At 40.4% G+C, this 11,783-nt stretch overlaps 1 pseudogene; it reads right to left on the bottom strand.

Moving 5' to 3' along the window:
* Window positions 1-8,943: 8,943 nt before the first annotated feature.
* On the bottom strand, window positions 8,944-9,576 carry LOC150008735 (large ribosomal subunit protein uL11 pseudogene; annotated as a pseudogene).
* Window positions 9,577-11,783: the final 2,207 nt, after the last annotated feature.

Raw genomic sequence — 11,783 nt, 5'->3', positions numbered from 1 at the left:
AGTTTCTGGAGAGGATTTGGGGTGGGGGTACGTGAACTTCCCTGAAGTTCTGTGATCTGATGTGTGTGTATGTGTGTGTGTGTGTGTGTGTGTGTGTGCCCTTTTATAGGGCAGAGGGTCTGCAGTTTTCACCACATTCTCAGGGGAGTCTGTCACCAACAGATCATTGACAATCACTGGTGAATTAACAAGAATTAACTTGGAAGAATTTTTAACAAAAGGTGCCTTTGTTTTATAAAATGATTCACAGTAGCAAATTATCCCCATGTATTAGCCTGTGATTCAGACCATAGAGCCTTGGTATATCAAACGAAGATGTCAGAGAGCCATGGGACGGTGTGGTCCAGGTAGCAGCAGGAAAGTGGGGCTTAAGGCTTCCGTTTTGGGGTGCCACACCCTGTGGTAACAGAACTGGAATCCTCAGACCCAGAGGAAAGTCATGGTGTCCACAGCGCCCAGAGCCAATTGCCAAAGACATTCTTATTCTCTTTTGCCATTAACTTCTCTCTAGATAATTGGTTTTTTATGCTTGGCATTTTCTTTCATATTTTTTGTTTGTTACAAAGTGCAACTTCCCTCATAAGTAAATTCAATAATCATCTATTGCGTATTGTAACCCAGTGTCTGAGAGCCTACACACTGGAGCCTGGACCTCAGTTTGGGTGTATAGCTCAGCTCCACACTGTGTAGCCACAGGACTCTAGGGAAGTGGGCTGACCTCTCTAAATTTCCATGTGTGGACCCCAGTGTCATGAACCCTGTTCTCTGTCCTCCCTTTTACCCCCCACCCCTAGCAAATTGTTGAAGCAGGAGCCCTAGGACCCCTGATAATCTGGTTCTCTATTCCAGTCAGCCCCTCTCAGCCTGCCTCCCCGGCCCACCTGTCTGCTGTCCTTGGTGGGGTGGTAGAGCTTGCTAAGGTTTCCATCAGTGCTAGTGTCAGCCATGATGCCCATTTTCCACCGACGGAGAAATCGGAAACGCTGTGCTAATTATACTCTGGAAGATGAGTGCTGACGACATCAACAGTTATTACAGAAAAAGGACAGATAAAGAGGCGGTAACTTCCCAGGAACTGCTGAGTGACCCCATAGACTTTGGCTTGCTCAAAGTCCACTGCAGGCTGATGCTGGGGCTTCCCCGGCGCACAAGCTTATGCTTTTGAGTACCTAAAAATCAATAGTCCATTTTCCTGGAGTGTTTTCACCTTACTAAGCTCAGGATAATGGATTCCTTTACATGATTAAAATATATATATACTTTATACATTCTGGAAGAAAATAAAAGAACGGAGTAAGAGGCTGACCCAAGGCCTGTGCATACAAGCTGGGCCTGGCCTCTGGCATGAAGCCCATGGTCCTCGGGCATATTGCTTATATTTCCTCAGAATCTTTGGACTCTGTTTCAGCTTTGTCAGCCTCTGCAAAGTTTTTCCTTCCCCCATAGGGAATGAATCATTTCATCCCCTCATATCCTGCCAAATATTTCAAATCATGCCTCCCATGCTTGGTTAAGTGCCTAAATTGAACTCACTATGATGAAAAGGCAACTTGTGGAAAACAAATTTTCATTCTCGTTTACAAGCCTCTTGAAATATGCTTTTTGGGAGGAGCTTGTGGGCATGATACCCTGACCCAGCTGGGTGTTCCTGATGAAAACCCACTGTCAACAATGAAGCTGTGTAGCAGGTAGGATGCCACAGAGCTGAGGAGTGAAGGGAACCTGATTCATCTTCCTGGAACAACCTAACAGATCAGGGATATGCCCCTAACAGATACTGCATCCAGAGGGGAGTGGAAACTCACTTGAGATAAAAATAATGCGCTTCTGCTGCCATCTGGTGGAGGTCTCACCTTTAATCATTGTTAATCAAAGGGTCACTTGCCAGACACTAACACGGAGCAGTGATTCTCAAGTGAGTTCTTTGGACCAGCAGCGTTGGTATTACCTGGTCATTTCCTAACTATGACATTTGGTTTATTACTTAACCTTTCTGAATCCTGTTTCCTTCGTTATAAAATATCTAACTCATAGGATTGTGATGATTTAAACAGAAAATGTAGGTAACATGGGCAGTAATAATAAATTATATAAGATTCCTAGTAGTGTGAGCCAAGTGTCACTGGTTCGATTCCCAGTCAGGGCACATGACTAGGTTGCACATCAGGTCCCCAGTTTGGGGCGCGAGTGAGAGGCAACCGCACAGTGATGTTTCTCTCCCTCTCTTTCTCCTTTCCATTCTCTCTAAAAATAAACAAACAAACAAATTATTTAAAAAAAAGATTTCTAGTAGTAAATCTAACAAAAGATCTGCAACTATGAAAAGGTAAATATTTCTTTGAAAGATACTTGTGAATGCATAATTAAAGGAGCACTTTGGAAAAGCAGAGTCTGAAGCCCTACTCTAGACCCACTGGATTAGGATGTACATTCTAATAGTGTAGAGAAGGACATATTAAGCAAAACCTCATCTATAAAGTAAAAGATTTTGATACAGTTAATCATATTTAAATTTAAAACTTCTGTGCATGAAAGGATACCATAAATAATGTGAAAAGGCCGGATAATGAATGGGATATTTCAATACATCATTGACAAGGGATTTGTATCAGAGTACATAAAGAAAAAAATAGGTAAAAAAGTGGAAAAATTGACAAAAGACATGCATAGTCAATACCAGTCCTGTTAGACATATGACAAAGTGCTCAACCTCAGCACTTAACAGAGAAATGCATATTGAACAAGAGATAGTATAAACAGTTAAGAAGGAGAACGACCATACGATCCAGCGATTCCACTTCTGGGTATTTTTCTGAAGAAAATGAAAACATAACTTGAAAAGATATACATATCCCTGTGTTCATTGCAACATTATTTATAACAGTCAAGATAAGGAAATAACCCAAGTGTTCAACAATGGATGAATAAAGAAAATGTGATATACCTACATATGTGTATGTCCATATAATAAAACATTATTCAGCCACGAAAAGAATGTAACTTGCCATTTGCCACAACATGGATGAAACTTGAGGGCATTATGCCAAGTTTAATAAGTCAGACAGAGAAAGACAAATATCTAATCTTACTCACGTGTGGAATCTAACAAAAAACCTTAAAACGAAGAAACTAGAACAAACCAAACTTACAGACACAGAAAACTGATTGGTGGTTGCCAGAGGCAGGGGGTGGCGGATGAGTGAATGGGTGAAGGGGTCAAAGGTACACACTTCCAGTTATAAATGTCATGGGGATATAATATACAGCCTGATGGCTATAGTTAATAATTCTGTATTGCATTTTTGAAAGTTGCCAAGACTTGAATCATCATGTTGTATGCTTGAAAGTAATATAACATAATATGTCAATTATACCTCAGTAAAAATTTAAAAAGAAAAATGAGACAGTGTCTTACAACCACTGGGTTGAGTCTGATGATACCAAGTGAAGGAGCAGTAGGGATTCTTGAATGTTGGTGGATGAGAAAACCAAACTAGTGCCCCTGGGGGACAGTTTGGTGTGACTTTATAAAGTCACCAGTCCCACATCTATACATTTGTCCTGGAAGCACTCTAGTACAGGTGCTCAAGGAAGCATTTCCAAGAACTTGATTGAAGCTCTTCTGGGAAAAGCCAAAAATTGGAACTAACCTTGAAGTATATTAACACAGCAGAATAGATTAATATATTTTCCCTTAGTAGTGAATGCTGTACAGCAGTTAAAACAAGTGAATCAGAGCTGCACATAACAACATGTACCTCGGAAGCATGTTAGGCAGTAAAAAAAAAGAAGGCAGTTGTCAAAGATATATAAACAATATTATACCATTTAGGCATATGAATAATAAATATCAAATTTAGGATAGTAGCTACTTCTGTCAAGGAAGAGATGATAGCATTCCGGTAAGGCTACAGAGAGAATTTCAATAAGATCTGTAATGTTTAATTATTTAAGGTTAGTGCTGGATATATTTTTTATAATGTTCTCTGGAATATTTATATGCTTGAAGCAGTTAGAGGAAAAGATAATGTACATAAAATGAATGACACATATTAAAATACAGTTATGATTATTAAAGACAATTGAAATCCTTTCAAATAAATGATTCTAATATTAAATATTAATCTCTGGGAGGAAAATTTAAAACATACTTTACCTTAAAGATCTCTTGCAGCAGCTTATATCTATTTTCTTTTATCAACATGTCTAAAAAGCAAATTAACCAACCAATAATTTTTTTTTCCTGGACTCCTATTAAGGGCCTGGCAGCAAGCTACTTACTGTGAGGGGAATATACAAGGGGCAAAATACCTGACCTCTAACATATTTGAGATTAGAAAGGAAAAGGAGAAAGAGCAGGAGGAGAAGGAAGAGAAAGATAATTATTCCAGGAAGGATGGAGTATAATTGTGTAATGTAATGACACTGCTCTTTTAACAAACACACTATTTCATACATAAAAAATGAAGGTGATTCCTTGCAAAGTAGCTCTTCATGACTTGTATTGGGTTGGCCAAAAAATCTGTTATGTTTTTTTCCATAAAATAAAAGACACGTTTTTTTTATTTTCACCAATAACTTTATTTATTTGGCTATTTTGAGTGTATGGCTATTCACCACTATTGGCTTCTAGTGGGTAGAGGCCAGGGATGCTACTAAACATCTTCCAATGCCTAAGACAGCCCACAGCAAAGAATTATTTGGCAAAAATATCAATCCACGTTTGATATGTTCAACCAGTCACAGAAGCTTCTCCATACAATGCACAGATTTTTCTTTGTATTTCAGTTGCCTTTTTACCTTCCTTGAAATAATAAAGCATAACACACCAAAAATGTTGCATACCTTCTTCAATCTTTGATATTAAAATAGCTGCACAAAAATTCACCTATTTTGACAAGTTTTTTAAAAATACATAATGATATGACAGCTGTCACAATATGATCTAACAAAATTGTTTTAAATGAAGTTAAAGACAACTAAGCATATGTACGACCCATGGGCATAGACTTGTGGGGGGGGTTGTTGGGGGAGGGGTAGTGCTGGGCAGAGGGGAACAAATTGGAACTATTGTTACAATATAATCAATAAAATATACTTAAAAAAAAAAAAGACAACTAAGCACTACTACAGCCATCATATGAAAAAACTAAAGGAACTTTTTGGCCAACCCTATAAGATTTACCTTGGAAATATCACTAGTAATTAAAGTAATTTTAGAACACCTCTTAGAATTATGTTTAGAGTATCTAGAATTCTAGCTTGAGTTTCTATAATAAGAAACATATCTGGGAGGAAAATTTGACTTTGGAGAAAAGTCAACTCAGTAATATAGCTTTCGGCCAATGACTAGGTATGATCACATAGTAGTGATTTTTTTTTCCAAGACAAAATACTTGTATGATGCTGTTTATAACCAATGGTGGTTGCCTGGGTGATCGTCCAGCTGCCATAACCTCTTCCCAGCCACCCTGAGAGCTGAAGTATACAGTATCTCTGCATACCTGTAACTAATTACTGCACACAGCTGTGCCTCAGACACTGGTTGAAAAGATCTTTAACAAAGCACAGCTGATCTTCCTACACATCCTGCAAAATAACTCAATGTGTGGCAGCACCTGGTGGATGCTCTCCAGCACTGTTTCCTGTATGGAGGCACACTGACTTGCTGGATCCTGCTAGCAGCTGTCTTGGAATTACCTGACTGGGTTTTGGAATGCAGGAACCCCTTTCATCTCTGACCACAGACCTCCAGAGCAATTGTCCGAGTCCTTCCTCCTCAGCCCATAGGAAGTGTTCTAAGATGGCAGAATCACGCAATATAAGGAGCCTTAATTCCTGAACTACTATTTGGAGCAGAGCCTCCTACAAAGCCCCGTGATCTGCAAGGGAATATGAAGAGAGTGAGGATAAGCCTTTTTATCATTAAGCTAATGACATTTTGGAATTTTTTTGTCATGCAACATAGCCCAGTGCATTCTAATGCAGAGGCAATTCCCAACAATCAAGTCCCAAAAGTGTTCTAAGCAATGGCAGCAGCATCATAAACCCAAGCTCTTAAAATGATACTGAGAACAACATTCATTGTCAAGTATATTAGTGGGGGTGACTTTGTACTTAAAGTAAGATATTATCACTTTAGGGTCACGTGATGCAAAGTTGTATAGTAGAACATTCATGTGCTTAGAGTTAGATTTCTCCTCAAAGAGCTGGACCTTGAGGTCAGGTTAGCATTTAAAGTGGGTAAGGAAGAAAAAGGGGGAGCATTTCAGCTACAAGGGAAACAGAAGCACATGTAGAAAAGTCCTCTGGGACTGTGTCTCTGTACAGGGGCAGTTCATTAAAAAGAGGAAAAAATATTCCCTTTCTCCTTTCCCTAAACAAAGCAATCAAGGATAGCTAGATCTCATCATCATCTTGTGGTTTTGGAAGATACAGATTCCACTTAATGTCTATGTACTTCAGATCTCTGCAACTATTTCAAATTGTTGTTAAAGGAAAAGAGGCTTCTAGAAGTCACGATACCCATGGCTGATATATACTATTTACCACGTACCAGGACATAAACTCAGTGCTATAAGTCAGAACAAGGAGCATCTGCATCCCTTGCGAGCTTTTTGGAAATGCAGAATGTCAGATCCCACTTCAGACAGTGTGGATCGATAGCTGCATTTTAAAAAGATCCTCCAGTGATTTGCATACATGCTAAGGTTTGAAAAGCACTACTTTAAATATTTTATCTCAAATTCTACAGAAGCCCTCTGATTCCAGTCATGTCTTATTCAAAAATCTGCAAGTGTTTCATATCATCATTAAAAGAAAAGAGACTTCTGGAAGTCATAGTGCCAATAGGTATTTTTTTATCGAGTATTTAATGTTCCTCAAAAACCCTCTGAGGTAGGCATGGGTAATATTATTAACCCCATTTCAACATATATGAAAATGAGGCTCTGAGAGTTAAGTAATTTACCCCAAAATACACGCTAGTGTTATATATATGAAGTACACGGGGATGAGATTAAACCTATTTCCAGCTGATACCAGAATCTGAGCTTTTACATCCTACAGTGGGGGTCTCTTCTTGTACTGAGAAGGGCATCGTGGGCATATAATGGGCTCACCAGTGAGTGACAGACCAACCTGACTTCCAGGATACATTTCACCGGGAAGAACAGCAGAGGAACCTGAGACATCTAGAAAAGTGATTGTGAAAGGAAATCCTTGCAAAGGTGAACAAATGAATAAACACATATTCAAACATTGGAAAAAATGCACATTCATACACTGGTAGATATACACAGTGATAATATGTAAAAATGTAATTTTAAGTGTTGTCCCAGCTTTAGCAAGTGAGGTCAGAAGGAAGATTTCCCACTTCTTTCTGAGGGAGAATTTAATGATCTGGATATTTCCTCATTTATACAATGGACTGAGCCAAGGAGGCAAGAATCAGGAATTCATTTAGCAATAGTGAATGGAATGAATAGTGCTGTGGTGTTTACTTGTTGCTAACCACTTTTATTGCTGAAGGCACCTGCTATAATACTTTAATACCATGGTTCCCACACTTCAGCATGCATCAGAATTTCCTGGGCAGCTTGGAAAATGGAATTCTGGGACTCATGCCCAGAATCGGTTCAGTGGGTCTAGGAAGGGTCCCCAAGGTTTAGTATCTCGTAAATGTCCACATGCTGCTGTTGCTGCTGCTGCCGGTCTGGGACTGCATCTTGAGGACCACCGGGGCAGTGCATAAAGTAAGCATCAGACCCCAGGAGCTAGGTTTCAAGTTGTGCACAAGTGGTGTAAACCCTCCCACGTCAAGGAAAGTGAGAAGGGGGACAGGGAACATCAAGGTTTTCCACACTGCAGGGCTTCCTCAGGGAAAAATTCCTCATTCCTTCTGACCTAACCTCTCACTTTTTACCTAGATTTTGAGAAAATAGGAGAGGCAAGGGAAGAATCGTTACAGGGTTGAGGCAGGTTTAAGTTTGGTTTGTAGACCGCCTTTCTGCCTTTGTGCTCTGGCTTCTTATCTTCCAGGCCCTTCCCTCTGTCCTTGTCCTCACCTGGCTCTCAATCACTCACTCCATCCACATCTATTGCACTGGCACTTCTTATGCTTAATCCTCAGGATAATGCTGCAAAGAAGGTATTATTCTAATTATACGAATGAAAAACTGAGACCCAGAAAAGTAAAATAATTTACCAGAAATAACAAAATGAGTAGGTAGTGAAGCAGGGTTCAAATTCAGGTTTATCTGCCTCCAAAGCTCTTTCTCATTTCCCTGTTCCACTCGCCTGGACTCAGTGGCTGTCCAGGTCGGCTGCCTACTAGGATTGTAGTGATCTTGTGCCCCTGCCCCCGACCTATTAAGCTGGAATCTCAGGGTGAGGCCCTGGGCTGTAGTAGTTTAAAAAGCTCTCCAGGTGATTCATATGTGCTGTCAGGATTGAGAGTCACTGCTTTATGGGTATCTGTGTGACTCCATTAGAGGGAAAATTATGTATAATACTGTCCCCACAACTCTCTGACATCGACCCAAAGGGATGGTGGAATTATCCCAATATTTGCATATTTGAGAGATAATTTCAAATCTTACCAGCAGGAGCAGTTTTGTCTAAGACATCTAAAAGCTTCTTGAAAACAGGGTTACCACAGGCTGTATTAACAGGTGGGGAGATTATGACCTTGAAATAGTAAGTTTTTGCAACACAGTAACTAGATATATCAGTAGAAGTAGAGCCCTAAACAGTCTGTTTAACATGGAACTAATGATGATGGTTTTCCAATTTTATGTAAGTAATAGTTTCTTATTAATAAAATAAAATATCCATTTTACCCACAAGGTTGTTCCTAGGGCCCAACCCCACCCCCAAAAAACTGTGTTCTGTTTGTTTGGTCTCACGATCCCCCAGGAGAGTTTTTTTTTTTTTTTTTTTTTTTTTTCCATTGGTTGTCAAATGATCTTTAATTGAAATATTTTCCTTTGTAGTCCTTAACTCGCCGGGCACTCCACTGCACCACTGTTGATGTCATCTATGATATCGTGAGGGTGGCGGCCATCAACATTGCAGCCCACAGACTGGGCGGTCCCCAGGATCTCTTTAATGGTTCCAGAGAGCTCTCTAGCTAAAGATCGGTGCCGCATCTGTCGGGCAATGTTGACAATCTCATCAAAAGTGATATTTCCACTGTGCTTAATGTTCTTTTGCTTCTTTCTGTCTCGTGGGGGTTCTTTGAGGGCTTTGATGATCAGGGCAGAGGCAGAAGGCACTACCTCAATCTGGGCCTGTCTGTTCTGAATGGTCAGTTTCACTGTAATCCTCAGACCCTTCCAATCACCGGTTGCTTTGGCGATGTCATCACCAACCTTTTTTGGAGACAGGCCCAGGGGGCCGATCTTGGGGACGAGGGCCGACATGGCGCCCACTTCCCCGCCGGTGCACCGCAGGTACACGACTTTGACCTCGTTGGGGTCGAACTTTGGCGGCATGGTGGAGGCAGCTGGTGTCAGATGAACCCGGATTCGGGACGACCGAAGGAAGTTGCACCTTCGCCTCCTCCGAGCCGAAAACCGAAAGCCCCCAGGAGAGTTTTAACTATATGCCTTTTACCATGAGGTACATCAAGTATTCTTGTTATTTCTCCTATTCCCCTGCTAAGAATGAAGTGAATGACCTAATTTTTCTTTTCAGGTTGAGCATGATTTATAAATCTAATTAAAGTAATTAAGTGGAGTTATCCCTCGAGGAATCAGGAGAAAATGTAAGAGCAGAAGAAAGCAAGATACTTAACATGAGGGCTGGAATAAGGCAAAACTGAATTCAAATTCTGGTTTTGCTCCTAATTAGCTGTGTAAACTTGGGCAAGTCTAATGTCTTTGAGTTCTCTCTCTCTTTCTCTTTTTTTAAATCTGAAAAGTGTGTCACTTGACATCTACTTATATCAGTTTTTATAAAGCTTAATACACAGTATACAGCAGACAGACTATGACAGACAGCTATTCGTATGTGCACTGAAGGACTGGAGGGGTTACATTTTTAGCTCAGCCCTGGACAGCTGCACCCGCATGTTTCCCTGGAATTTCATACTTGTTCTGTCTCAGGTGTGGCATCATCACCATTTGACCCTCTGAATAGTGAGAGACTTTGTAGTCAACCTCAGTGCCTCCTCCCCTATCCCACCACCTCTCCTTCTCTGCATCACAGAAGTGTTGCCAGTTCTCTTTCTCCTAGCTTACTTAAACCCGTTTCTTCTCTGTTTCCACAGGCACCAAGAAGTCAGGTTTCCATCTCCTTTGCCAAGGCATGTGACAAGGCAGCAGCTCAGAGGTACTTTTGCTTCCATCCTTCTCTGTTTTGGCCTCCTGAGCCCATTCTATAAGCTTCTAACAAAGATTTTTTTTCTTACACACCTCTCATGGATTGCCATTGCTCCAGAACAAAATCTAAACCCTATGCATGGAAACTGAGTAGCCTACATTCTCCCTTCTGTGGCTTTCCATCTAATTTCCCATCAATCCCACATTCCTTGTCCCACCAACAGCCAAATAGACACAATGGTTCAGTCCTACAAAATTAGTGCACATTTTGCTTCAGCCCTTTTGTGTGCTCTGTTCTCTATACCTGGAATTTCTTTTCCTCTCCTCCACCCATTCAACCTATTCAAGTTCTGCAAAGGTCAGTTCCATCACTATAACCTTAGTGCCCTCCTCTCACCAATCTCCCATCACAATGAGCTGCTTCCTCCCCAACACTCTCTGCCACATTATTTAAAAATTGCCATGGAGTGCCGACCAAGTGTCATCATTATCTGCACCTACCTTTTTCTATGTAAATCCCCAATTTCTAAAAGGTCTTGAAGACCAATAGCAAGGGTCCAAGTCTTATTAATCATCTTTTTTTCCAGACTTGGACTAGTCCAGGAATTATTTGGAATAGAGTGATTACAGTAGATTGTGACAATAATGAAGACTGGGGTCCTGTCTGTCTTGTTCACCTTCGTATTCCCAGTGCAGCGCACCTTCTAAATGCTCAATGAACATTAGTTAGATCAGTGAGTGAATAAATGGGAGAAAAAAACATTAAAAAAGAAACTATGCCATTTAGGATGGTGGTTAATATATTTTTATTTGATTTTTACTGTCATCCACAATTTTGTCCAACACTGGATCTGTTTTCAGCAGGGTTAAATGTTACTTTTTATGTCAAAAGTAATGCAGTATAAGGCCTTCTCCAAAAAATGGAATACTGAGCATACTGATAACAAGGCAGCTTAGAGCTGAGGAACACACACACAGAGAGCAGTACCACAGAAATTGATGGAGAGGCTAGCAGGAAAGCATTTTGTAGAATCCTTTAGAGAGAAGTAAAGTCTCCTTAGCAAAAAGGATGCCAGATTTTGTGTGAGCTAACAGCAATAAATTGATGCAGAGACTTAGATTTTCCTCTTAACAATATTAGAAGAAAGCAAATTCTTAACTGAACTTGTAGGGGACATGGAAGCATATTGACAGAAGCTGAATCATACAAGAAGAAAAAGGAAGACCTGTTTGGGAAAAGAACTAAGACTAACCCTGAATATGGTAAAGATTCTGAACTTCTTCAGTGAGGATGTACTTCACATTAATATCAGAAACTCACTGATCATGTAGAATTAAAATGGGATGGACCACAAATGACTACTCAGAGAGGCTGACTAGCTGAACAACATGACTTACCATAGGGGTCACTGGCTAAGACTTCCCCTCCCCAAGACAGCATGTAAGTAAGTGAGAATCATC

Source organism: Furipterus horrens, unplaced genomic scaffold, assembly GCF_987537825.1.
Source record: "Furipterus horrens unplaced genomic scaffold, mFurHor1.1.pri manual_scaffold_5, whole genome shotgun sequence".
Lineage (NCBI taxonomy): Eukaryota > Metazoa > Chordata > Mammalia > Chiroptera > Furipteridae > Furipterus > Furipterus horrens.
Note: the sequence above shows the minus strand (reverse complement) of the source record. Positions and strands in the feature narration are given on the sequence as shown.